Source organism: Dasypus novemcinctus, chromosome 28 (genome assembly GCF_030445035.2).
Source record: "Dasypus novemcinctus isolate mDasNov1 chromosome 28, mDasNov1.1.hap2, whole genome shotgun sequence".
Taxonomy (NCBI): Eukaryota; Metazoa; Chordata; class Mammalia; order Cingulata; family Dasypodidae; genus Dasypus; species Dasypus novemcinctus.
Window position 1 is genome coordinate 3,643,855 of NC_080700.1, and position 27,914 is coordinate 3,671,768.

Genomic DNA, 27,914 nt, shown 5'->3' on the forward strand with positions numbered 1-27,914 from the left:
CTCTCCTCCGGGCCTGGCAGGCAGCCGAGGCAGAAGCCCTCGGGCCACCGGTGAGGTGAGAATGGCCAGGCAGGAGCCAAGCCCTCAGGCCGCCTGTGGGAAAGGCCAGGTTTTCCGGTCCCAAAACGGTGGAGGTGACGGGGATGGGATGGGAGTCAGCACGTCTGTGACCATTGGCGTGGGAGAGACCTGCAGGGCAACGCCGGCCCTAGGTAGGCCCCCTCCTTGACCAGGCCTCGGGGACTTTGGTTGGCCAGGGACCCCCCTCTTCAGAGGGCCCGCGCAGCCTGGCCCAACGCAGACTCTGGGCCCGGACCAGGTGAGCTCTCGGATGGAGAGAGGGTCTCACCCCAGTCCCAGGTCTGGCTCAGGGGTCCCCTCCCCCACAGCCCCTTCTGCAAGGGGCCCTGCCCCTCCCCCTGCCTGGGAATCCGGGAGGGAACAATTCTTTTCCAACAGCGGCCCCTAGCGGTGGTAGTTTGGGCTCTGAGTTTCCGCAACGGAGCCGCTTGCTTGTTCCTGGAGCTTCCTCTGCCTCTTTCTTTTCTTTCCATCAGACTTAGAGGAGAAAACAACAGTCCACGACACCATAGCAGAGGTTCTCTTCCAGCACAGCCCCCACCCAGCAGGGTCCTACCAGGCCAGCGACCCCTTTCCTTCCCGTGGCCTCTTGGGGGCATTCGATGTGTCCATTTGGGAACCCCGCAAACCCCGGCGCGTGAGTTTCCCTGGCGGTCGACACGCTCCCGGGAGCGCATCCGGTGGGTTTCGGCAGGATGTCTACTGGCCGCACGCGTCCCGCCACGAGCACTGGGGACAACTCCCGAGTGGAGAATTCTCCCCCTCATCACAGCTGTCTTACACCTCCAGGCCTTAGGCCCCTTCCGCCAGCAGCCACGGTCTCCAGAGCAACGGAGGCGGGGCGAGTCTGCCAGGGGCGGGGGGCGGGGCGCCAGGGGGCGGGGGCGGCAGGGGGCGTGGCCTGCCCGGCGGGCTTGGGCGCCTGCGCCTGGGTCCCGGCTCGGCTCGGCGGGGGGAGAGGCCTGGCTGGGGCGGCACCGAGGAGACGGGGCAGGGCGGAGGCAGCGGCTGGAGCCAGAGGGGGCTTTCGATCCCACAGGGCTGCCGGAGGCGCTTCTCCCGCTGCCAGGTGTCGGCACTCTTGCTTCCTGCTGTGCTGACGACCATCTTCTCCTCCCGCCTAGCTGACCTGGGCAAGTCCAACGGACTGGAGCGTAGGGCTTGCAGCTGGGCTGAGGCTCAGGTCCCGGCTGGCACGGGGCCTGTCCAGAGATTCAAGGCTCCTGCGCAGGCACAAGCCCCCAGTGCCGGGCCCGGGCTCAGCTTCAGCCAAAGGGACAGGAGAGGCGTGTGGAGGGAGGTCCCACCCGAGACCGACGCCACCCCATGCAAGAGCACGTAGACTCAAGTAGGGCCCACTGGCAGGGCGCTGAAGCCCAGAGCCTCCTGCCACCAGCCTAGACCTGGCTGTCCCCGCAGCCCTCAGGAGCACCAGTGCCTGGGGCTTTATCGACTAGGCAGCTGCGCCTAGGCCAGAAGGGCTCTCTGCTTTCGTTTGGACATCTGGACAGTGTACCTGCGGCATTGCCTGCTCTGGTAGCTTGGCACGACAACCAATAGGAGAATCGCCTGGCTGCGTGGCGTGCTCCGGCGGAGCAAAATGCACTGAAGATGATGAGTTCTTCCTTTTGTGTGTGTGTTTCAAACACTGGGGGTTGTGGCTCGAGTCCATGCCAAAACAACCCAGACAACTGCTTTGGACGGTCGCGAGGCCTGCTTCCAATGTCCCTGACACCCGGGACACACGGGCCTGTAAGCCCAATTGACCGCAGTGCCTCAAGTGAGCAGAAATGCTTTCCCCTGAAAAGCCTCACAACCCAATAGGTAAGCGGCTTCGTTTTGGGGCCCCCGAACCCGGAGAAAAGATCAATGTTCATTCGTACGGTACCACAAAGTCGGGCGAGAGGAGAAAGGGCACGCTGATGTCTGAGAGTCGCCTGGGTGCTCAGGGGCCCGCCCCTCTCGTCCCAGAAAAGAAACACAGAGAAAGAGTGGACATTGACAAGGAAGGGGAAGGCTCTGAGCCTCTCCTCTCTGGGAGACAGGCCTCTCCTCCGGGCCTGGCAGGCAGCCGAGGCAGAAGCCCTCGGGCCACCGGTGAGGTGAGAATGGCCAGGCAGGAGCCAAGCCCTCAGGCCGCCTGTGGGAAAGGCCAGGTTTTCCGGTCCCAAAACGGTGGAGGTGACGGGGATGGGATGGGAGTCAGCACGTCTGTGACCATTGGCGTGGGAGAGACCTGCAGGGCAACGCCGGCCCTAGGTAGGCCCCCTCCTTGACCAGGCCTCGGGGACTTTGGTTGGCCAGGGACCCCCCTCTTCAGAGGGCCCGCGCAGCCTGGCCCAACGCAGACTCTGGGCCCGGACCAGGTGAGCTCTCGGATGGAGAGAGGGTCTCACCCCAGTCCCAGGTCTGGCTCAGGGGTCCCCTCCCCCACAGCCCCTTCTGCAAGGGGCCCTGCCCCTCCCCCTGCCTGGGAATCCGGGAGGGAACAATTCTTTTCCAACAGCGGCCCCTAGCGGTGGTAGTTTGGGCTCTGAGTTTCCGCAACGGAGCCGCTTGCTTGTTCCTGGAGCTTCCTCTGCCTCTTTCTTTTCTTTCCATCAGACTTAGAGGAGAAAACAACAGTCCACGACACCATAGCAGAGGTTCTCTTCCAGCACAGCCCCCACCCAGCAGGGTCCTACCACGCCAGCGACCCCTTTCCTTCCCGTGGCCTCTTGGGGGCATTCGATGTGTCCATTTGGGAACCCCGCAAACCCCGGCGCGTGAGTTTCCCTGGCGGTCGACACGCTCCCGGGAGCGCATCCGGTGGGTTTCGGCAGGATGTCTACTGGCCGCACGCGTCCCGCCACGAGCACTGGGGACAACTCCCGAGTGGAGAATTCTCCCCCTCATCACAGCTGTCTTACACCTCCAGGCCTTAGGCCCCTCCCGCCAGCAGCCACGGTCTCCAGAGCAACGGAGGCGGGGCGAGTCTGCCAGGGGCAGGGGGCGGGGCGACAGGGGGCGGGGGCGGCAGGGGGCGTGGCCTGCCCGGCGGGCTTGGGCGCCTGCGCCTGGGTCCCGGCTCGGCTCGGCGGGGGGAGAGGCCTGGCTGGGGCGGCACCGAGGAGACGGGGCAGGGCGGAGGCAGCGGCTGGAGCCAGAGGGGGCTTTCGATCCCACAGGGCTGCCGGAGGCGCTTCTCCCGCTGCCAGGTGTCGGCACTCTTGCTTCCTGCTGTGCTGACGACCATCTTCTCCTCCCGCCTAGCTGACCTGGGCAAGTCCAACGGACTGGAGCGTAGGGCTTGCAGCTGGGCTGAGGCTCAGGTCCCGGCTGGCACGGGGCCTGTCCAGAGATTCAAGGCTCCTGCGCAGGCACAAGCCCCCAGTGCCGGGCCCGGGCTCAGCTTCAGCCAAAGGGACAGGAGAGGCGTGTGGAGGGAGGTCCCACCCGAGACCGACGCCACCCCATGCAAGAGCACGTAGACTCAAGTAGGGCCCACTGGCAGGGCGCTGAAGCCCAGAGCCTCCTGCCACCAGCCTAGACCTGGCTGTCCCCGCAGCCCTCAGGAGCACCAGTGCCTGGGGCTTTATCGACTAGGCAGCTGCGCCTAGGCCAGAAGGGCTCTCTGCTTTCGTTTGGACATCTGGACAGTGTACCTGCGGCATTGCCTGCTCTGGTAGCTTGGCACGACAACCAATAGGAGAATCGCCTGGCTGCGTGGCGTGCTCCGGCGGAGCAAAATGCACTGAAGATGATGAGTTCTTCCTTTTGTGTGTGTGTTTCAAACACTGGGGGTTGTGGCTCGAGTCCATGCCAAAACAACCCAGACAACTGCTTTGGACGGTCGCGAGGCCTGCTTCCAATGTCCCTGACACCCGGGACACACGGGCCTGTAAGCCCAATTGACCGCAGTGCCTCAAGTGAGCAGAAATGCTTTCCCCTGAAAAGCCTCACAACCCAATAGGTAAGCGGCTTCGTTTTGGGGCCCCCGAACCCGGAGAAAAGATCAATGTTCATTCGTACGGTACCACAAAGTCGGGCGAGAGGAGAAAGGGCACGCTGATGTCTGAGAGTCGCCTGGGTGCTCAGGGGCCCGCCCCTCTCGTCCCAGAAAAGAAACACAGAGAAAGAGTGGACATTGACAAGGAAGGGGAAGGCTCTGAGCCTCTCCTCTCTGGGAGACAGGCCTCTCCTCCGGGCCTGGCAGGCAGCCGAGGCAGAAGCCCTCGGGCCACCGGTGAGGTGAGAATGGCCAGGCAGGAGCCAAGCCCTCAGGCCGCCTGTGGGAAAGGCCAGGTTTTCCGGTCCCAAAACGGTGGAGGTGACGGGGATGGGATGGGAGTCAGCACGTCTGTGACCATTGGCGTGGGAGAGACCTGCAGGGCAACGCCGGCCCTAGGTAGGCCCCCTCCTTGACCAGGCCTCGGGGACTTTGGTTGGCCAGGGACCCCCCTCTTCAGAGGGCCCGCGCAGCCTGGCCCAACGCAGACTCTGGGCCCGGACCAGGTGAGCTCTCGGATGGAGAGAGGGTCTCACCCCAGTCCCAGGTCTGGCTCAGGGGTCCCCTCCCCCACAGCCCCTTCTGCAAGGGGCCCTGCCCCTCCCCCTGCCTGGGAATCCGGGAGGGAACAATTCTTTTCCAACAGCGGCCCCTAGCGGTGGTAGTTTGGGCTCTGAGTTTCCGCAACGGAGCCGCTTGCTTGTTCCTGGAGCTTCCTCTGCCTCTTTCTTTTCTTTCCATCAGACTTAGAGGAGAAAACAACAGTCCACGACACCATAGCAGAGGTTCTCTTCCAGCACAGCCCCCACCCAGCAGGGTCCTACCACGCCAGCGACCCCTTTCCTTCCCGTGGCCTCTTGGGGGCATTCGATGTGTCCATTTGGGAACCCCGCAAACCCCGGCGCGTGAGTTTCCCTGGCGGTCGACACGCTCCCGGGAGCGCATCCGGTGGGTTTCGGCAGGATGTCTACTGGCCGCACGCGTCCCGCCACGAGCACTGGGGACAACTCCCGAGTGGAGAATTCTCCCCCTCATCACAGCTGTCTTACACCTCCAGGCCTTAGGCCCCTCCCGCCAGCAGCCACGGTCTCCAGAGCAACGGAGGCGGGGCGAGTCTGCCAGGGGCGGGGGGCGGGGCGCCAGGGGGCGGGGGCGGCAGGGGGCGTGGCCTGCCCGGCGGGCTTGGGCGCCTGCGCCTGGGTCCCGGCTCGGCTCGGCGGGGGGAGAGGCCTGGCTGGGGCGGCACCGAGGAGACGGGGCAGGGCGGAGGCAGCGGCTGGAGCCAGAGGGGGCTTTCGATCCCACAGGGCTGCCGGAGGCGCTTCTCCCGCTGCCAGGTGTCGGCACTCTTGCTTCCTGCTGTGCTGACGACCATCTTCTCCTCCCGCCTAGCTGACCTGGGCAAGTCCAACGGACTGGAGCGTAGGGCTTGCAGCTGGGCTGAGGCTCAGGTCCCGGCTGGCACGGGGCCTGTCCAGAGATTCAAGGCTCCTGCGCAGGCACAAGCCCCCAGTGCCGGGCCCGGGCTCAGCTTCAGCCAAAGGGACAGGAGAGGCGTGTGGAGGGAGGTCCCACCCGAGACCGACGCCACCCCATGCAAGAGCACGTAGACTCAAGTAGGGCCCACTGGCAGGGCGCTGAAGCCCAGAGCCTCCTGCCACCAGCCTAGACCTGGCTGTCCCCGCAGCCCTCAGGAGCACCAGTGCCTGGGGCTTTATCGACTAGGCAGCTGCGCCTAGGCCAGAAGGGCTCTCTGCTTTCGTTTGGACATCTGGACAGTGTACCTGCGGCATTGCCTGCTCTGGTAGCTTGGCACGACAACCAATAGGAGAATCGCCTGGCTGCGTGGCGTGCTCCGGCGGAGCAAAATGCACTGAAGATGATGAGTTCTTCCTTTTGTGTGTGTGTTTCAAACACTGGGGGTTGTGGCTCGAGTCCATGCCAAAACAACCCAGACAACTGCTTTGGACGGTCGCGAGGCCTGCTTCCAATGTCCCTGACACCCGGGACACACGGGCCTGTAAGCCCAATTGACCGCAGTGCCTCAAGTGAGCAGAAATGCTTTCCCCTGAAAAGCCTCACAACCCAATAGGTAAGCGGCTTCGTTTTGGGGCCCCCGAACCCGGAGAAAAGATCAATGTTCATTCGTACGGTACCACAAAGTCGGGCGAGAGGAGAAAGGGCACGCTGATGTCTGAGAGTCGCCTGGGTGCTCAGGGGCCCGCCCCTCTCGTCCCAGAAAAGAAACACAGAGAAAGAGTGGACATTGACAAGGAAGGGGAAGGCTCTGAGCCTCTCCTCTCTGGGAGACAGGCCTCTCCTCCGGGCCTGGCAGGCAGCCGAGGCAGAAGCCCTCGGGCCACCGGTGAGGTGAGAATGGCCAGGCAGGAGCCAAGCCCTCAGGCCGCCTGTGGGAAAGGCCAGGTTTTCCGGTCCCAAAACGGTGGAGGTGATGGGGATGGGATGGGAGTCAGCACGTCTGTGACCATTGGCGTGGGAGAGACCTGCAGGGCAACGCCGGCCCTAGGTAGGCCCCCTCCTTGACCAGGCCTCGGGGACTTTGGTTGGCCAGGGACCCCCCTCTTCAGAGGGCCCGCGCAGCCTGGCCCAACGCAGACTCTGGGCCCGGACCAGGTGAGCTCTCGGATGGAGAGAGGGTCTCACCCCAGTCCCAGATCTGGCTCAGGGGTCCCCTCCCCCACAGCCCCTTCTGCAAGGGGCCCTGCCCCTCCCCCTGCCTGGGAATCCGGGAGGGAACAATTCTTTTCCAACAGCGGCCCCTAGCGGTGGTAGTTTGGGCTCTGAGTTTCCGCAACGGAGCCGCTTGCTTGTTCCTGGAGCTTCCTCTGCCTCTTTCTTTTCTTTCCATCAGACTTAGAGGAGAAAACAATAGTCCACGACACCATAGCAGAGGTTCTCTTCCAGCACAGCCCCCACCCAGCAGGGTCCTACCACGCCAGCGACCCCTTTCCTTCCCGTGGCCTCTTGGGGGCATTCGATGTGTCCATTTGGGAACCCCGCAAACCCCGGCGCGTGAGTTTCCCTGGCGGTCGACACGCTCCCGGGAGCGCATCCGGTGGGTTTCGGCAGGATGTCTACTGGCCGCACGCGTCCCGCCACGAGCACTGGGGACAACTCCCGAGTGGAGAATTCTCCCCCTCATCACAGCTGTCTTACACCTCCAGGCCTTAGGCCCCTCCCGCCAGCAGCCACGGTCTCCAGAGCAACGGAGGCGGGGCGAGTCTGCCAGGGGCGGGGGGCGGGGCGCCAGGGGGCGGGGGCGGCAGGGGGCGTGGCCTGCCCGGCGGGCTTGGGCGCCTGCGCCTGGGTCCCGGCTCGGCTCGGCGGGGGGAGAGGCCTGGCTGGGGCGGCACCGAGGAGACGGGGCAGGGCGGAGGCAGCGGCTGGAGCCAGAGGGGGCTTTCGATCCCACAGGGCTGCCGGAGGCGCTTCTCCCGCTGCCAGGTGTCGGCACTCTTGCTTCCTGCTGTGCTGACGACCATCTTCTCCTCCTGCCTAGCTGACCTGGGCAAGTCCAACGGACTGGAGCGTAGGGCTTGCAGCTGGGCTGAGGCTCAGGTCCCGGCTGGCACGGGGCCTGTCCAGAGATTCAAGGCTCCTGCGCGGGCACAAGCCCCCAGTGCCGGGCCCGGGCTCAGCTTCAGCCAAAGGGACAGGAGAGGCGTGTGGAGGGAGGTCCCACCCGAGACCGACGCCACCCCATGCAAGAGCACGTAGACTCAAGTAGGGCCCACTGGCAGGGCGCTGAAGCCCAGAGCCTCCTGCCACCAGCCTAGACCTGGCTGTCCCCGCAGCCCTCAGGAGCACCAGTGCCTGGGGCTTTATCGACTAGGCAGCTGCGCCTAGGCCAGAAGGGCTCTCTGCTTTCGTTTGGACATCTGGACAGTGTACCTGCGGCATTGCCTGCTCTGGTAGCTTGGCACGACAACCAATAGGAGAATCGCCTGGCTGCGTGGCGTGCTCCGGCGGAGCAAAATGCACTGAAGATGATGAGTTCTTCCTTTTGTGTGTGTGTTTCAAACACTGGGGGTTGTGGCTCGAGTCCATGCCAAAACAACCCAGACAACTGCTTTGGACGGTCGCGAGGCCTGCTTCCAATGTCCCTGACACCCGGGACACACGGGCCTGTAAGCCCAATTGACCGCAGTGCCTCAAGTGAGCAGAAATGCTTTCCCCTGAAAAGCCTCACAACCCAATAGGTAAGCGGCTTCGTTTTGGGGCCCCCGAACCCGGAGAAAAGATCAATGTTCATTCGTACGGTACCACAAAGTCGGGCGAGAGGAGAAAGGGCACGCTGATGTCTGAGAGTCGCCTGGGTGCTCAGGGGCCCGCCCCTCTCGTCCCAGAAAAGAAACACAGAGAAAGAGTGGACATTGACAAGGAAGGGGAAGGCTCTGAGCCTCTCCTCTCTGGGAGACAGGCCTCTCCTCCGGGCCTGGCAGGCAGCCGAGGCAGAAGCCCTCGGGCCACCGGTGAGGTGAGAATGGCCAGGCAGGAGCCAAGCCCTCAGGCCGCCTGTGGGAAAGGCCAGGTTTTCCGGTCCCAAAACGGTGGAGGTGATGGGGATGGGATGGGAGTCAGCACGTCTGTGACCATTGGCGTGGGAGAGACCTGCAGGGCAACGCCGGCCCTAGGTAGGCCCCCTCCTTGACCAGGCCTCGGGGACTTTGGTTGGCCAGGGACCCCCCTCTTCAGAGGGCCCGCGCAGCCTGGCCCAACGCAGACTCTGGGCCCGGACCAGGTGAGCTCTCGGATGGAGAGAGGGTCTCACCCCAGTCCCAGGTCTGGCTCAGGGGTCCCCTCCCCCACAGCCCCTTCTGCAAGGGGCCCTGCCCCTCCCCCTGCCTGGGAATCCGGGAGGGAACAATTCTTTTCCAACAGCGGCCCCTAGCGGTGGTAGTTTGGGCTCTGAGTTTCCGCAACGGAGCCGCTTGCTTGTTCCTGGAGCTTCCTCTGCCTCTTTCTTTTCTTTCCATCAGACTTAGAGGAGAAAACAACAGTCCACGACACCATAGCAGAGGTTCTCTTCCAGCACAGCCCCCACCCAGCAGGGTCCTACCACGCCAGCGACCCCTTTCCTTCCCGTGGCCTCTTGGGGGCATTCGATGTGTCCATTTGGGAACCCCGCAAACCCCGGCGCGTGAGTTTCCCTGGCGGTCGACACGCTCCCGGGAGCGCATCCGGTGGGTTTCGGCAGGATGTCTACTGGCCGCACGCGTCCCGCCACGAGCACTGGGGACAACTCCCGAGTGGAGAATTCTCCCCCTCATCACAGCTGTCTTACACCTCCAGGCCTTAGGCCCCTCCCGCCAGCAGCCACGGTCTCCAGAGCAACGGAGGCGGGGCGAGTCTGCCAGGGGCGGGGGGCGGGGCGCCAGGGGGCGGGGGCGGCAGGGGGCGTGGCCTGCCCGGCGGGCTTAGGCGCCTGCGCCTGGGTCCCGGCTCGGCTCGGCGGGGGGAGAGGCCTGGCTGGGGCGGCACCGAGGAGACGGGGCAGGGCGGAGGCAGCGGCTGGAGCCAGAGGGGGCTTTCGATCCCACAGGGCTGCCGGAGGCGCTTCTCCCGCTGCCAGGTGTCGGCACTCTTGCTTCCTGCTGTGCTGACGACCATCTTCTCCTCCCGCCTAGCTGACCTGGGCAAGTCCAACGGACTGGAGCGTAGGGCTTGCAGCTGGGCTGAGGCTCAGGTCCCGGCTGGCACGGGGCCTGTCCAGAGATTCAAGGCTCCTGCGCGGGCACAAGCCCCCAGTGCCGGGCCCGGGCTCAGCTTCAGCCAAAGGGACAGGAGAGGCGTGTGGAGGGAGGTCCCACCCGAGACCGACGCCACCCCATGCAAGAGCACGTAGACTCAAGTAGGGCCCACTGGCAGGGCGCTGAAGCCCAGAGCCTCCTGCCACCAGCCTAGACCTGGCTGTCCCCGCAGCCCTCAGGAGCACCAGTGCCTGGGGCTTTATCGACTAGGCAGCTGCGCCTAGGCCAGAAGGGCTCTCTGCTTTCGTTTGGACATCTGGACAGTGTACCTGCGGCATTGCCTGCTCTGGTAGCTTGGCACGACAACCAATAGGAGAATCGCCTGGCTGCGTGGCGTGCTCCGGCGGAGCAAAATGCACTGAAGATGATGAGTTCTTCCTTTTGTGTGTGTGTTTCAAACACTGGGGGTTGTGGCTCGAGTCCATGCCAAAACAACCCAGACAACTGCTTTGGACGGTCGCGAGGCCTGCTTCCAATGTCCCTGACACCCGGGACACACGGGCCTGTAAGCCCAATTGACCGCAGTGCCTCAAGTGAGCAGAAATGCTTTCCCCTGAAAAGCCTCACAACCCAATAGGTAAGCGGCTTCGTTTTGGGGCCCCCGAACCCGGAGAAAAGATCAATGTTCATTCGTACGGTACCACAAAGTCGGGCGAGAGGAGAAAGGGCACGCTGATGTCTGAGAGTCGCCTGGGTGCTCAGGGGCCCGCCCCTCTCGTCCCAGAAAAGAAACACAGAGAAAGAGTGGACATTGACAAGGAAGGGGAAGGCTCTGAGCCTCTCCTCTCTGGGAGACAGGCCTCTCCTCCGGGCCTGGCAGGCAGCCGAGGCAGAAGCCCTCGGGCCACCGGTGAGGTGAGAATGGCCAGGCAGGAGCCAAGCCCTCAGGCCGCCTGTGGGAAAGGCCAGGTTTTCCGGTCCCAAAACGGTGGAGGTGACGGGGATGGGATGGGAGTCAGCACGTCTGTGACCATTGGCGTGGGAGAGACCTGCAGGGCAACGCCGGCCCTAGGTAGGCCCCCTCCTTGACCAGGCCTCGGGGACTTTGGTTGGCCAGGGACCCCCCCTCTTCAGAGGGCCCGCGCAGCCTGGCCCAACGCAGACTCTGGGCCCGGACCAGGTGAGCTCTCGGATGGAGAGAGGGTCTCACCCCAGTCCCAGGTCTGGCTCAGGGGTCCCCTCCCCCACAGCCCCTTCTGCAAGGGGCCCTGCCCCTCCCCCTGCCTGGGAATCCAGGAGGGAACAATTCTTTTCCAACAGCGGCCCCTAGCGGTGGTAGTTTGGGCTCTGAGTTTCCGCAACGGAGCCGCTTGCTTGTTCCTGGAGCTTCCTCTGCCTCTTTCTTTTCTTTCCATCAGACTTAGAGGAGAAAACAACAGTCCACGACACCATAGCAGAGGTTCTCTTCCAGCACAGCCCCCACCCAGCAGGGTCCTACCACGCCAGCGACCCCTTTCCTTCCCGTGGCCTCTTGGGGGCATTCGATGTGTCCATTTGGGAACCCCGCAAACCCCGGCGCGTGAGTTTCCCTGGCGGTCGACACGCTCCCGGGAGCGCATCCGGTGGGTTTCGGCAGGATGTCTACTGGCCGCACGCGTCCCGCCACGAGCACTGGGGACAACTCCCGAGTGGAGAATTCTCCCCCTCATCACAGCTGTCTTACACCTCCAGGCCTTAGGCCCCTCCCGCCAGCAGCCACGGTCTCCAGAGCAACGGAGGCGGGGCGAGTCTGCCAGGGGCGGGGGGCGGGGCGCCAGGGGGCGGGGGCGGCAGGGGGCGTGGCCTGCCCGGCGGGCTTGGGCGCCTGCGCCTGGGTCCCGGCTCGGCTCGGCGGGGGGAGAGGCCTGGCTGGGGCGGCACCGAGGAGACGGGGCAGGGCGGAGGCAGCGGCTGGAGCCAGAGGGGGCTTTCGATCCCACAGGGCTGCCGGAGGCGCTTCTCCCGCTGCCAGGTGTCGGCACTCTTGCTTCCTGCTGTGCTGACGACCATCTTCTCCTCCCGCCTAGCTGACCTGGGCAAGTCCAACGGACTGGAGCGTAGGGCTTGCAGCTGGGCTGAGGCTCAGGTCCCGGCTGGCACGGGGCCTGTCCAGAGATTCAAGGCTCCTGCGCAGGCACAAGCCCCCAGTGCCGGGCCCGGGCTCAGCTTCAGCCAAAGGGACAGGAGAGGCGTGTGGAGGGAGGTCCCACCCGAGACCGACGCCACCCCATGCAAGAGCACGTAGACTCAAGTAGGGCCCACTGGCAGGGCGCTGAAGCCCAGAGCCTCCTGCCACCAGCCTAGACCTGGCTGTCCCCGCAGCCCTCAGGAGCACCAGTGCCTGGGGCTTTATCGACTAGGCAGCTGCGCCTAGGCCAGAAGGGCTCTCTGCTTTCGTTTGGACATCTGGACAGTGTACCTGCGGCATTGCCTGCTCTGGTAGCTTGGCACGACAACCAATAGGAGAATCGCCTGGCTGCGTGGCGTGCTCCGGCGGAGCAAAATGCACTGAAGATGATGAGTTCTTCCTTTTGTGTGTGTGTTTCAAACACTGGGGGTTGTGGCTCGAGTCCATGCCAAAACAACCCAGACAACTGCTTTGGACGGTCGCGAGGCCTGCTTCCAATGTCCCTGACACCCGGGACACACGGGCCTGTAAGCCCAATTGACCGCAGTGCCTCAAGTGAGCAGAAATGCTTTCCCCTGAAAAGCCTCACAACCCAATAGGTAAGCGGCTTCGTTTTGGGGCCCCCGAACCCGGAGAAAAGATCAATGTTCATTCGTACGGTACCACAAAGTCGGGCGAGAGGAGAAAGGGCACGCTGATGTCTGAGAGTCGCCTGGGTGCTCAGGGGCCCGCCCCTCTCGTCCCAGAAAAGAAACACAGAGAAAGAGTGGACATTGACAAGGAAGGGGAAGGCTCTGAGCCTCTCCTCTCTGGGAGACAGGCCTCTCCTCCGGGCCTGGCAGGCAGCCGAGGCAGAAGCCCTCGGGCCACCGGTGAGGTGAGAATGGCCAGGCAGGAGCCAAGCCCTCAGGCCGCCTGTGGGAAAGGCCAGGTTTTCCGGTCCCAAAACGGTGGAGGTGACGGGGATGGGATGGGAGTCAGCACGTCTGTGACCATTGGCGTGGGAGAGACCTGCAGGGCAACGCCGGCCCTAGGTAGGCCCCCTCCTTGACCAGGCCTCGGGGACTTTGGTTGGCCAGGGACCCCCCTCTTCAGAGGGCCCGCGCAGCCTGGCCCAACGCAGACTCTGGGCCCGGACCAGGTGAGCTCTCGGATGGAGAGAGGGTCTCACCCCAGTCCCAGATCTGGCTCAGGGGTCCCCTCCCCCACAGCCCCTTCTGCAAGGGGCCCTGCCCCTCCCCCTGCCTGGGAATCCGGGAGGGAACAATTCTTTTCCAACAGCGGCCCCTAGCGGTGGTAGTTTGGGCTCTGAGTTTCCGCAACGGAGCCGCTTGCTTGTTCCTGGAGCTTCCTCTGCCTCTTTCTTTTCTTTCCATCAGACTTAGAGGAGAAAACAACAGTCCACGACACCATAGCAGAGGTTCTCTTCCAGCACAGCCCCCACCCAGCAGGGTCCTACCACGCCAGCGACCCCTTTCCTTCCCGTGGCCTCTTGGGGGCATTCGATGTGTCCATTTGGGAACCCCGCAAACCCCGGCGCGTGAGTTTCCCTGGCGGTCGACACGCTCCCGGGAGCGCATCCGGTGGGTTTCGGCAGGATGTCTACTGGCCGCACGCGTCCCGCCACGAGCACTGGGGACAACTCCCGAGTGGAGAATTCTCCCCCTCATCACAGCTGTCTTACACCTCCAGGCCTTAGGCCCCTCCCGCCAGCAGCCACGGTCTCCAGAGCAACGGAGGCGGGGCGAGTCTGCCAGGGGCGGGGGGCGGGGCACCAGGGGGCGGGGGCGGCAGGGGGCGTGGCCTGCCCGGCGGGCTTGGGCGCCTGCGCCTGGGTCCCGGCTCGGCTCGGCGGGGGGAGAGGCCTGGCTGGGGCGGCACCGAGGAGACGGGGCAGGGCGGAGGCAGCGGCTGGAGCCAGAGGGGGCTTTCGATCCCACAGGGCTGCCGGAGGCGCTTCTCCCGCTGCCAGGTGTCGGCACTCTTGCTTCCTGCTGTGCTGACGACCATCTTCTCCTCCCGCCTAGCTGACCTGGGCAAGTCCAACGGACTGGAGCGTAGGGCTTGCAGCTGGGCTGAGGCTCAGGTCCCGGCTGGCACGGGGCCTGTCCAGAGATTCAAGGCTCCTGCGCGGGCACAAGCCCCCAGTGCCGGGCCCGGGCTCAGCTTCAGCCAAAGGGACAGGAGAGGCGTGTGGAGGGAGGTCCCACCCGAGACCGACGCCACCCCATGCAAGAGCACGTAGACTCAAGTAGGGCCCACTGGCAGGGCGCTGAAGCCCAGAGCCTCCTGCCACCAGCCTAGACCTGGCTGTCCCCGCAGCCCTCAGGAGCACCAGTGCCTGGGGCTTTATCGACTAGGCAGCTGCGCCTAGGCCAGAAGGGCTCTCTGCTTTCGTTTGGACATCTGGACAGTGTACCTGCGGCATTGCCTGCTCTGGTAGCTTGGCACGACAACCAATAGGAGAATCGCCTGGCTGCGTGGCGTGCTCCGGCGGAGCAAAATGCACTGAAGATGATGAGTTCTTCCTTTTGTGTGTGTGTTTCAAACACTGGGGGTTGTGGCTCGAGTCCATGCCAAAACAACCCAGACAACTGCTTTGGACGGTCGCGAGGCCTGCTTCCAATGTCCCTGACACCCGGGACACACGGGCCTGTAAGCCCAATTGACCGCAGTGCCTCAAGTGAGCAGAAATGCTTTCCCCTGAAAAGCCTCACAACCCAATAGGTAAGCGGCTTCGTTTTGGGGCCCCCGAACCCGGAGAAAAGATCAATGTTCATTCGTACGGTACCACAAAGTCGGGCGAGAGGAGAAAGGGCACGCTGATGTCTGAGAGTCGCCTGGGTGCTCAGGGGCCCGCCCCTCTCGTCCCAGAAAAGAAACACAGAGAAAGAGTGGACATTGACAAGGAAGGGGAAGGCTCTGAGCCTCTCCTCTCTGGGAGACAGGCCTCTCCTCCGGGCCTGGCAGGCAGCCGAGGCAGAAGCCCTCGGGCCACCGGTGAGGTGAGAATGGCCAGGCAGGAGCCAAGCCCTCAGGCCGCCTGTGGGAAAGGCCAGGTTTTCCGGTCCCAAAACGGTGGAGGTGACGGGGATGGGATGGGAGTCAGCACGTCTGTGACCATTGGCGTGGGAGAGACCTGCAGGGCAACGCCGGCCCTAGGTAGGCCCCCTCCTTGACCAGGCCTCGGGGACTTTGGTTGGCCAGGGACCCCCCTCTTCAGAGGGCCCGCGCAGCCTGGCCCAACGCAGACTCTGGGCCCGGACCAGGTGAGCTCTCGGATGGAGAGAGGGTCTCACCCCAGTCCCAGGTCTGGCTCAGGGGTCCCCTCCCCCACAGCCCCTTCTGCAAGGGGCCCTGCCCCTCCCCCTGCCTGGGAATCCGGGAGGGAACAATTCTTTTCCAACAGCGGCCCCTAGCGGTGGTAGTTTGGGCTCTGAGTTTCCGCAACGGAGCCGCTTGTTGTTCCTGGAGCTTCCTCTGCCTCTTTCTTTTCTTTCCATCAGACTTAGAGGAGAAAACAACAGTCCACGACACCATAGCAGAGGTTCTCTTCCAGCACAGCCCCCACCCAGCAGGGTCCTACCACGCCAGCGACCCCTTTCCTTCCCGTGGCCTCTTGGGGGCATTCGATGTGTCCATTTGGGAACCCCGCAAACCCCGGCGCGTGAGTTTCCCTGGCGGTCGACACGCTCCCGGGAGCGCATCCGGTGGGTTTCGGCAGGATGTCTACTGGCCGCACGCGTCCCGCCACGAGCACTGGGGACAACTCCCGAGTGGAGAATTCTCCCCCTCATCACAGCTGTCTTACACCTCCAGGCCTTAGGCCCCTCCCGCCAGAAGCAGCCACGGTCTCCAGAGCAACGGAGGCGGGGCGAGTCTGCCAGGGGCGGGGGGCGGGGCGCCAGGGGGCGGGGGCGGCAGGGGGCGTGGCCTGCCCGGCGGGCTTGGGCGCCTGCGCCTGGGTCCCGGCTCGGCTCGGCGGGGGGAGAGGCCTGGCTGGGGCGGCACCGAGGAGACGGGGCAGGGCGGAGGCAGCGGCTGGAGCCAGAGGGGGCTTTCGATCCCACAGGGCTGCCGGAGGCGCTTCTCCCGCTGCCAGGTGTCGGCACTCTTGCTTCCTGCTGTGCTGACGACCATCTTCTCCTCCCGCCTAGCTGACCTGGGCAAGTCCAACGGACTGGAGCGTAGGGCTTGCAGCTGGGCTGAGGCTCAGGTCCCGGCTGGCACGGGGCCTGTCCAGAGATTCAAGGCTCCTGCGCAGGCACAAGCCCCCAGTGCCGGGCCCGGGCTCAGCTTCAGCCAAAGGGACAGGAGAGGCGTGTGGAGGGAGGTCCCACCCGAGACCGACGCCACCCCATGCAAGAGCACGTAGACTCAAGTAGGGCCCACTGGCAGGGCGCTGAAGCCCAGAGCCTCCTGCCACCAGCCTAGACCTGGCTGTCCCCGCAGCCCTCAGGAGCACCAGTGCCTGGGGCTTTATCGACTAGGCAGCTGCGCCTAGGCCAGAAGGGCTCTCTGCTTTCGTTTGGACATCTGGACAGTGTACCTGTGGCATTGCCTGCTCTGGTAGCTTGGCACGACAACCAATAGGAGAATCGCCTGGCTGCGTGGCGTGCTCCGGCGGAGCAAAATGCACTGAAGATGATGAGTTCTTCCTTTTGTGTGTGTGTTTCAAACACTGGGGGTTGTGGCTCGAGTCCATGCCAAAACAACCCAGACAACTGCTTTGGACGGTCGCGAGGCCTGCTTCCAATGTCCCTGACACCCGGGACACACGGGCCTGTAAGCCCAATTGACCGCAGTGCCTCAAGTGAGCAGAAATGCTTTCCCCTGAAAAGCCTCACAACCCAATAGGTAAGCGGCTTCGTTTTGGGGCCCCCGAACCCGGAGAAAAGATCAATGTTCATTCGTACGGTACCACAAAGTCGGGCGAGAGGAGAAAGGGCACGCTGATGTCTGAGAGTCGCCTGGGTGCTCAGGGGCCCGCCCCTCTCGTCCCAGAAAAGAAACACAGAGAAAGAGTGGACATTGACAAGGAAGGGGAAGGCTCTGAGCCTCTCCTCTCTGGGAGACAGGCCTCTCCTCCGGGCCTGGCAGGCAGCCGAGGCAGAAGCCCTCGGGCCACCGGTGAGGTGAGAATGGCCAGGCAGGAGCCAAGCCCTCAGGCCGCCTGTGGGAAAGGCCAGGTTTTCCGGTCCCAAAACGGTGGAGGTGATGGGGATGGGATGGGAGTCAGCACGTCTGTGACCATTGGCGTGGGAGAGACCTGCAGGGCAACGCCGGCCCTAGGTAGGCCCCCTCCTTGACCAGGCCTCGGGGACTTTGGTTGGCCAGGGACCCCCCTCTTCAGAGGGCCCGCGCAGCCTGGCCCAACGCAGACTCTGGGCCCGGACCAGGTGAGCTCTCGGATGGAGAGAGGGTCTCACCCCAGTCCCAGGTCTGGCTCAGGGGTCCCCTCCCCCACAGCCCCTTCTGCAAGGGGCCCTGCCCCTCCCCCTGCCTGGGAATCCGGGAGGGAACAATTCTTTTCCAACAGCGGCCCCTAGCGGTGGTAGTTTGGGCTCTGAGTTTCCGCAACGGAGCCGCTTGCTTGTTCCTGGAGCTTCCTCTGCCTCTTTCTTTTCTTTCCATCAGACTTAGAGGAGAAAACAACAGTCCACGACACCATAGCAGAGGTTCTCTTCCAGCACAGCCCCCACCCAGCAGGGTCCTACCACGCCAGCGACCCCTTTCCTTCCCGTGGCCTCTTGGGGGCATTCGATGTGTCCATTTGGGAACCCCGCAAACCCCGGCGCGTGAGTTTCCCTGGCGGTCGACACGCTCCCGGGAGCGCATCCGGTGGGTTTCGGCAGGATGTCTACTGGCCGCACGCGTCCCGCCACGAGCACTGGGGACAACTCCCGAGTGGAGAATTGTCCGCCTCATCACAGCTGTCTTACACCTCCAGGCCTTAGGCCCCTCCCGCCAGCAGCCACGGTCTCCAGAGCAACGGAGGCGGGGCGAGTCTGCCAGGGGCGGGGGGCGGGGCGCCAGGGGGCGGGGGCGGCAGGGGGCGTGGCCTGCCCGGCGGGCTTGGGCGCCTGCGCCTGGGTCCCGGCTCGGCTCGGCGGGGGGAGAGGCCTGGCTGGGGCGGCACCGAGGAGACGGGGCAGGGCGGAGGCAGCGGCTGGAGCCAGAGGGGGCTTTCGATCCCACAGGGCTGCCGGAGGCGCTTCTCCCGCTGCCAGGTGTCGGCACTCTTGCTTCCTGCTGTGCTGACGACCATCTTCTCCTCCCGCCTAGCTGACCTGGGCAAGTCCAACGGACTGGAGCGTAGGGCTTGCAGCTGGGCTGAGGCTCAGGTCCCGGCTGGCACGGGGCCTGTCCAGAGATTCAAGGCTCCTGCGCGGGCACAAGCCCCCAGTGCCGGGCCCGGGCTCAGCTTCAGCCAAAGGGACAGGAGAGGCATGTGGAGGGAGGTCCCACCCGAGACCGACGCCACCCCATGCAAGAGCACGTAGACTCAAGTAGGGCCCACTGGCAGGGCGCTGAAGCCCAGAGCCTCCTGCCACCAGCCTAGACCTGGCTGTCCCCGCAGCCCTCAGGAGCACCAGTGCCTGGGGCTTTATCGACTAGGCAGCTGCGCCTAGGCCAGAAGGGCTCTCTGCTTTCGTTTGGACATCTGGACAGTGTACCTGCGGCATTGCCTGCTCTGGTAGCTTGGCACGACAACCAATAGGAGAATCGCCTGGCTGCGTGGCGTGCTCCGGCGGAGCAAAATGCACTGAAGATGATGAGTTCTTCCTTTTGTGTGTGTGTTTCAAACACTGGGGGTTGTGGCTCGAGTCCATGCCAAAACAACCCAGACAACTGCTTTGGACGGTCGCGAGGCCTGCTTCCAATGTCCCTGACACCCGGGACACACGGGCCTGTAAGCCCAATTGACCGCAGTGCCTCAAGTGAGCAGAAATGCTTTCCCCTGAAAAGCCTCACAACCCAATAGGTAAGCGGCTTCGTTTTGGGGCCCCCGAACCCGGAGAAAAGATCAATGTTCATTCGTACGGTACCACAAAGTCGGGCGAGAGGAGAAAGGGCACGCTGATGTCTGAGAGTCGCCTGGGTGCTCAGGGGCCCGCCCCTCTCGTCCCAGAAAAGAAACACAGAGAAAGAGTGGACATTGACAAGGAAGGGGAAGGCTCTGAGCCTCTCCTCTCTGGGAGACAGGCCTCTCCTCCGGGCCTGGCAGGCAGCCGAGGCAGAAGCCCTCGGGCCACCGGTGAGGTGAGAATGGCCAGGCAGGAGCCAAGCCCTCAGGCCGCCTGTGGGAAAGGCCAGGTTTTCCGGTCCCAAAACGGTGGAGGTGACGGGGATGGGATGGGAGTCAGCACGTCTGTGACCATTGGCGTGGGAGAGACCTGCAGGGCAACGCCGGCCCTAGGTAGGCCCCCTCCTTGACCAGGCCTCGGGGACTTTGGTTGGCCAGGGACCCCCCCTCTTCAGAGGGCCCGCGCAGCCTGGCCCAACGCAGACTCTGGGCCCGGACCAGGTGAGCTCTCGGATGGAGAGAGGGTCTCACCCCAGTCCCAGGTCTGGCTCAGGGGTCCCCTCCCCCACAGCCCCTTCTGCAAGGGGCCCTGCCCCTCCCCCTGCCTGGGAATCCGGGAGGGAACAATTCTTTTCCAACAGCGGCCCCTAGCGGTGGTAGTTTGGGCTCTGAGTTTCCGCAACGGAGCCGCTTGCTTGTTCCTGGAGCTTCCTCTGCCTCTTTCTTTTCTTTCCATCAGACTTAGAGGAGAAAACAACAGTCCACGACACCATAGCAGAGGTTCTCTTCCAGCACAGCCCCCACCCAGCAGGGTCCTACCACGCCAGCGACCCCTTTCCTTCCCGTGGCCTCTTGGGGGCATTCGATGTGTCCATTTGGGAACCCCGCAAACCCCGGCGCGTGAGTTTCCCTGGCGGTCGACACGCTCCCGGGAGCGCATCCGGTGGGTTTCGGCAGGATGTCTACTGGCCGCACGCGTCCCGCCACGAGCACTGGGGACAACTCCCGAGTGGAGAATTGTCCGCCTCATCACAGCTGTCTTACACCTCCAGGCCTTAGGCCCCTCCCGCCAGCAGCCACGGTCTCCAGAGCAACGGAGGCGGGGCGAGTCTGCCAGGGGCGGGGGGCGGGGCGCCAGGGGGCGGGGGCGGCAGGGGGCGTGGCCTGCCCGGCGGGCTTGGGCGCCTGCGCCTGGGTCCCGGCTCGGCTCGGCGGGGGGAGAGGCCTGGCTGGGGCGGCACCGAGGAGACGGGGCAGGGCGGAGGCAGCGGCTGGAGCCAGAGGGGGCTTTCGATCCCACAGGGCTGCCGGAGGCGCTTCTCCCGCTGCCAGGTGTCGGCACTCTTGCTTCCTGCTGTGCTGACGACCATCTTCTCCTCCCGCCTAGCTGACCTGGGCAAGTCCAACGGACTGGAGCGTAGGGCTTGCAGCTGGGCTGAGGCTCAGGTCCCGGCTGGCACGGGGCCTGTCCAGAGATTCAAGGCTCCTGCGCGGGCACAAGCCCCCAGTGCCGGGCCCGGGCTCAGCTTCAGCCAAAGGGACAGGAGAGGCGTGTGGAGGGAGGTCCCACCCGAGACCGACGCCACCCCATGCAAGAGCACGTAGACTCAAGTAGGGCCCACTGGCAGGGCGCTGAAGCCCAGAGCCTCCTGCCACCAGCCTAGACCTGGCTGTCCCCGCAGCCCTCAGGAGCACCAGTGCCTGGGGCTTTATCGACTAGGCAGCTGCGCCTAGGCCAGAAGGGCTCTCTGCTTTCGTTTGGACATCTGGACAGTGTACCTGCGGCATTGCCTGCTCTGGTAGCTTGGCACGACAACCAATAGGAGAATCGCCTGGCTGCGTGGCGTGCTCCGGCAGAGCAAAATGCACTGAAGATGATGAGTTCTTCCTTTTGTGTGTGTGTTTCAAACACTGGGGGTTGTGGCTCGAGTCCATGCCAAAACAACCCAGACAACTGCTTTGGACGGTCGCGAGGCCTGCTTCCAATGTCCCTGACACCCGGGACACACGGGCCTGTAAGCCCAATTGACCGCAGTGCCTCAAGTGAGCAGAAATGCTTTCCCCTGAAAAGCCTCACAACCCAATAGGTAAGCGGCTTCGTTTTGGGGCCCCCGAACCCGGAGAAAAGATCAATGTTCATTCGTACGGTACCACAAAGTCGGGCGAGAGGAGAAAGGGCACGCTGATGTCTGAGAGTCGCCTGGGTGCTCAGGGGCCCGCCCCTCTCGTCCCAGAAAAGAAACACAGAGAAAGAGTGGACATTGACAAGGAAGGGGAAGGCTCTGAGCCTCTCCTCTCTGGGAGACAGGCCTCTCCTCCGGGCCTGGCAGGCAGCCGAGGCAGAAGCCCTCGGGCCACCGGTGAGGTGAGAATGGCCAGGCAGGAGCCAAGCCCTCAGGCCGCCTGTGGGAAAGGCCAGGTTTTCCGGTCCCAAAACGGTGGAGGTGACGGGGATGGGATGGGAGTCAGCACGTCTGTGACCATTGGCGTGGGAGAGACCTGCAGGGCAACGCCGGCCCTAGGTAGGCCCCCTCCTTGACCAGGCCTCGGGGACTTTGGTTGGCCAGGGACCCCCCTCTTCAGAGGGCCCGCGCAGCCTGGCCCAACGCAGACTCTGGGCCCGGACCAGGTGAGCTCTCGGATGGAGAGAGGGTCTCACCCCAGTCCCAGGTCTGGCTCAGGGGTCCCCTCCCCCACAGCCCCTTCTGCAAGGGGCCCTGCCCCTCCCCCTGCCTGGGAATCCGGGAGGGAACAATTCTTTTCCAACAGCGGCCCCTAGCGGTGGTAGTTTGGGCTCTGAGTTTCCGCAACGGAGCCGCTTGTTGTTCCTGGAGCTTCCTCTGCCTCTTTCTTTTCTTTCCATCAGACTTAGAGGAGAAAACAACAGTCCACGACACCATAGCAGAGGTTCTCTTCCAGCACAGCCCCCACCCAGCAGGGTCCTACCACGCCAGCGACCCCTTTCCTTCCCGTGGCCTCTTGGGGGCATTCGATGTGTCCATTTGGGAACCCCGCAAACCCCGGCGCGTGAGTTTCCCTGGCGGTCGACACGCTCCCGGGAGCGCATCCGGTGGGTTTCGGCAGGATGTCTACTGGCCGCACGCGTCCCGCCACGAGCACTGGGGACAACTCCCGAGTGGAGAATTCTCCCCCTCATCACAGCTGTCTTACACCTCCAGGCCTTAGGCCCCTCCCGCCAGAAGCAGCCACGGTCTCCAGAGCAACGGAGGCGGGGCGAGTCTGCCAGGGGCGGGGGGCGGGGCGCCAGGGGGCGGGGGCGGCAGGGGGCGTGGCCTGCCCGGCGGGCTTGGGCGCCTGCGCCTGGGTCCCGGCTCGGCTCGGCGGGGGGAGAGGCCTGGCTGGGGCGGCACCGAGGAGACGGGGCAGGGCGGAGGCAGCGGCTGGAGCCAGAGGGGGCTTTCGATCCCACAGGGCTGCCGGAGGCGCTTCTCCCGCTGCCAGGTGTCGGCACTCTTGCTTCCTGCTGTGCTGACGACCATCTTCTCCTCCCGCCTAGCTGACCTGGGCAAGTCCAACGGACTGGAGCGTAGGGCTTGCAGCTGGGCTGAGGCTCAGGTCCCGGCTGGCACGGGGCCTGTCCAGAGATTCAAGGCTCCTGCGCAGGCACAAGCCCCCAGTGCCGGGCCCGGGCTCAGCTTCAGCCAAAGGGACAGGAGAGGCGTGTGGAGGGAGGTCCCACCCGAGACCGACGCCACCCCATGCAAGAGCACGTAGACTCAAGTAGGGCCCACTGGCAGGGCGCTGAAGCCCAGAGCCTCCTGCCACCAGCCTAGACCTGGCTGTCCCCGCAGCCCTCAGGAGCACCAGTGCCTGGGGCTTTATCGACTAGGCAGCTGCGCCTAGGCCAGAAGGGCTCTCTGCTTTCGTTTGGACATCTGGACAGTGTACCTGTGGCATTGCCTGCTCTGGTAGCTTGGCACGACAACCAATAGGAGAATCGCCTGGCTGCGTGGCGTGCTCCGGCGGAGCAAAATGCACTGAAGATGATGAGTTCTTCCTTTTGTGTGTGTGTTTCAAACACTGGGGGTTGTGGCTCGAGTCCATGCCAAAACAACCCAGACAACTGCTTTGGACGGTCGCGAGGCCTGCTTCCAATGTCCCTGACACCCGGGACACACGGGCCTGTAAGCCCAATTGACCGCAGTGCCTCAAGTGAGCAGAAATGCTTTCCCCTGAAAAGCCTCACAACCCAATAGGTAAGCGGCTTCGTTTTGGGGCCCCCGAACCCGGAGAAAAGATCAATGTTCATTCGTACGGTACCACAAAGTCGGGCGAGAGGAGAAAGGGCACGCTGATGTCTGAGAGTCGCCTGGGTGCTCAGGGGCCCGCCCCTCTCGTCCCAGAAAAGAAACACAGAGAAAGAGTGGACATTGACAAGGAAGGGGAAGGCTCTGAGCCTCTCCTCTCTGGGAGACAGGCCTCTCCTCCGGGCCTGGCAGGCAGCCGAGGCAGAAGCCCTCGGGCCACCGGTGAGGTGAGAATGGCCAGGCAGGAGCCAAGCCCTCAGGCCGCCTGTGGGAAAGGCCAGGTTTTCCGGTCCCAAAACGGTGGAGGTGATGGGGATGGGATGGGAGTCAGCACGTCTGTGACCATTGGCGTGGGAGAGACCTGCAGGGCAACGCCGGCCCTAGGTAGGCCCCCTCCTTGACCAGGCCTCGGGGACTTTGGTTGGCCAGGGACCCCCCTCTTCAGAGGGCCCGCGCAGCCTGGCCCAACGCAGACTCTGGGCCCGGACCAGGTGAGCTCTCGGATGGAGAGAGGGTCTCACCCCAGTCCCAGGTCTGGCTCAGGGGTCCCCTCCCCCACAGCCCCTTCTGCAAGGGGCCCTGCCCCTCCCCCTGCCTGGGAATCCGGGAGGGAACAATTCTTTTCCAACAGCGGCCCCTAGCGGTGGTAGTTTGGGCTCTGAGTTTCCGCAACGGAGCCGCTTGCTTGTTCCTGGAGCTTCCTCTGCCTCTTTCTTTTCTTTCCATCAGACTTAGAGGAGAAAACAACAGTCCACGACACCATAGCAGAGGTTCTCTTCCAGCACAGCCCCCACCCAGCAGGGTCCTACCACGCCAGCGACCCCTTTCCTTCCCGTGGCCTCTTGGGGGCATTCGATGTGTCCATTTGGGAACCCCGCAAACCCCGGCGCGTGAGTTTCCCTGGCGGTCGACACGCTCCCGGGAGCGCATCCGGTGGGTTTCGGCAGGATGTCTACTGGCCGCACGCGTCCCGCCACGAGCACTGGGGACAACTCCCGAGTGGAGAATTGTCCGCCTCATCACAGCTGTCTTACACCTCCAGGCCTTAGGCCCCTCCCGCCAGCAGCCACGGTCTCCAGAGCAACGGAGGCGGGGCGAGTCTGCCAGGGGCGGGGGGCGGGGCGCCAGGGGGCGGGGGCGGCAGGGGGCGTGGCCTGCCCGGCGGGCTTGGGCGCCTGCGCCTGGGTCCCGGCTCGGCTCGGCGGGGGGAGAGGCCTGGCTGGGGCGGCACCGAGGAGACGGGGCAGGGCGGAGGCAGCGGCTGGAGCCAGAGGGGGCTTTCGATCCCACAGGGCTGCCGGAGGCGCTTCTCCCGCTGCCAGGTGTCGGCACTCTTGCTTCCTGCTGTGCTGACGACCATCTTCTCCTCCCGCCTAGCTGACCTGGGCAAGTCCAACGGACTGGAGCGTAGGGCTTGCAGCTGGGCTGAGGCTCAGGTCCCGGCTGGCACGGGGCCTGTCCAGAGATTCAAGGCTCCTGCGCGGGCACAAGCCCCCAGTGCCGGGCCCGGGCTCAGCTTCAGCCAAAGGGACAGGAGAGGCGTGTGGAGGGAGGTCCCACCCGAGACCGACGCCACCCCATGCAAGAGCACGTAGACTCAAGTAGGGCCCACTGGCAGGGCGCTGAAGCCCAGAGCCTCCTGCCACCAGCCTAGACCTGGCTGTCCCCGCAGCCCTCAGGAGCACCAGTGCCTGGGGCTTTATCGACTAGGCAGCTGCGCCTAGGCCAGAAGGGCTCTCTGCTTTCGTTTGGACATCTGGACAGTGTACCTGCGGCATTGCCTGCTCTGGTAGCTTGGCACGACAACCAATAGGAGAATCGCCTGGCTGCGTGGCGTGCTCCGGCGGAGCAAAATGCACTGAAGATGATGAGTTCTTCCTTTTGTGTGTGTGTTTCAAACACTGGGGGTTGTGGCTCGAGTCCATGCCAAAACAACCCAGACAACTGCTTTGGACGGTCGCGAGGCCTGCTTCCAATGTCCCTGACACCCGGGACACACGGGCCTGTAAGCCCAATTGACCGCAGTGCCTCAAGTGAGCAGAAATGCTTTCCCCTGAAAAGCCTCACAACCCAATAGGTAAGCGGCTTCGTTTTGGGGCCCCCGAACCCGGAGAAAAGATCAATGTTCATTCGTACGGTACCACAAAGTCGGGCGAGAGGAGAAAGGGCACGCTGATGTCTGAGAGTCGCCTGGGTGCTCAGGGGCCCGCCCCTCTCGTCCCAGAAAAGAAACACAGAGAAAGAGTGGACATTGACAAGGAAGGGGAAGGCTCTGAGCCTCTCCTCTCTGGGAGACAGGCCTCTCCTCCGGGCCTGGCAGGCAGCCGAGGCAGAAGCCCTCGGGCCACCGGTGAGGTGAGAATGGCCAGGCAGGAGCCAAGCCCTCAGGCCGCCTGTGGGAAAGGCCAGGTTTTCCGGTCCCAAAACGGTGGAGGTGACGGGGATGGGATGGGAGTCAGCACGTCTGTGACCATTGGCGTGGGAGAGACCTGCAGGGCAACGCCGGCCCTAGGTAGGCCCCCTCCTTGACCAGGCCTCGGGGACTTTGGTTGGCCAGGGACCCCCCCTCTTCAGAGGGCCCGCGCAGCCTGGCCCAACGCAGACTCTGGGCCCGGACCAGGTGAGCTCTCGGATGGAGAGAGGGTCTCACCCCAGTCCCAGGTCTGGCTCAGGGGTCCCCTCCCCCACAGCCCCTTCTGCAAGGGGCCCTGCCCCTCCCCCTGCCTGGGAATCCGGGAGGGAACAATTCTTTTCCAACAGCGGCCCCTAGCGGTGGTAGTTTGGGCTCTGAGTTTCCGCAACGGAGCCGCTTGCTTGTTCCTGGAGCTTCCTCTGCCTCTTTCTTTTCTTTCCATCAGACTTAGAGGAGAAAACAACAGTCCACGACACCATAGCAGAGGTTCTCTTCCAGCACAGCCCCCACCCAGCAGGGTCCTACCACGCCAGCGACCCCTTTCCTTCCCGTGGCCTCTTGGGGGCATTCGATGTGTCCATTTGGGAACCCCGCAAACCCCGGCGCGTGAGTTTCCCTGGCGGTCGACACGCTCCCGGGAGCGCATCCGGTGGGTTTCGGCAGGATGTCTACTGGCCGCACGCGTCCCGCCACGAGCACTGGGGACAACTCCCGAGTGGAGAATTGTCCGCCTCATCACAGCTGTCTTACACCTCCAGGCCTTAGGCCCCTCCCGCCAGCAGCCACGGTCTCCAGAGCAACGGAGGCGGGGCGAGTCTGCCAGGGGCGGGGGGCGGGGCGCCAGGGGGCGGGGGCGGCAGGGGGCGTGGCCTGCCCGGCGGGCTTGGGCGCCTGCGCCTGGGTCCCGGCTCGGCTCGGCGGGGGGAGAGGCCTGGCTGGGGCGGCACCGAGGAGACGGGGCAGGGCGGAGGCAGCGGCTGGAGCCAGAGGGGGCTTTCGATCCCACAGGGCTGCCGGAGGCGCTTCTCCCGCTGCCAGGTGTCGGCACTCTTGCTTCCTGCTGTGCTGACGACCATCTTCTCCTCCCGCCTAGCTGACCTGGGCAAGTCCAACGGACTGGAGCGTAGGGCTTGCAGCTGGGCTGAGGCTCAGGTCCCGGCTGGCACGGGGCCTGTCCAGAGATTCAAGGCTCCTGCGCGGGCACAAGCCCCCAGTGCCGGGCCCGGGCTCAGCTTCAGCCAAAGGGACAGGAGAGGCGTGTGGAGGGAGGTCCCACCCGAGACCGACGCCACCCCATGCAAGAGCACGTAGACTCAAGTAGGGCCCACTGGCAGGGCGCTGAAGCCCAGAGCCTCCTGCCACCAGCCTAGACCTGGCTGTCCCCGCAGCCCTCAGGAGCACCAGTGCCTGGGGCTTTATCGACTAGGCAGCTGCGCCTAGGCCAGAAGGGCTCTCTGCTTTCGTTTGGACATCTGGACAGTGTACCTGCGGCATTGCCTGCTCTGGTAGCTTGGCACGACAACCAATAGGAGAATCGCCTGGCTGCGTGGCGTGCTCCGGCAGAGCAAAATGCACTGAAGATGATGAGTTCTTCCTTTTGTGTGTGTGTTTCAAACACTGGGGGTTGTGGCTCGAGTCCATGCCAAAACAACCCAGACAACTGCTTTGGACGGTCGCGAGGCCTGCTTCCAATGTCCCTGACACCCGGGACACACGGGCCTGTAAGCCCAATTGACCGCAGTGCCTCAAGTGAGCAGAAATGCTTTCCCCTGAAAAGCCTCACAACCCAATAGGTAAGCGGCTTCGTTTTGGGGCCCCCGAACCCGGAGAAAAGATCAATGTTCATTCGTACGGTACCACAAAGTCGGGCGAGAGGAGAAAGGGCACGCTGATGTCTGAGAGTCGCCTGGGTGCTCAGGGGCCCGCCCCTCTCGTCCCAGAAAAGAAACACAGAGAAAGAGTGGACATTGACAAGGAAGGGGAAGGCTCTGAGCCTCTCCTCTCTGGGAGACAGGCCTCTCCTCCGGGCCTGGCAGGCAGCCGAGGCAGAAGCCCTCGGGCCACCGGTGAGGTGAGAATGGCCAGGCAGGAGCCAAGCCCTCAGGCCGCCTGTGGGAAAGGCCAGGTTTTCCGGTCCCAAAACGGTGGAGGTGACGGGGATGGGATGGGAGTCAGCACGTCTGTGACCATTGGCGTGGGAGAGACCTGCAGGGCAACGCCGGCCCTAGGTAGGCCCCCTCCTTGACCAGGCCTCGGGGA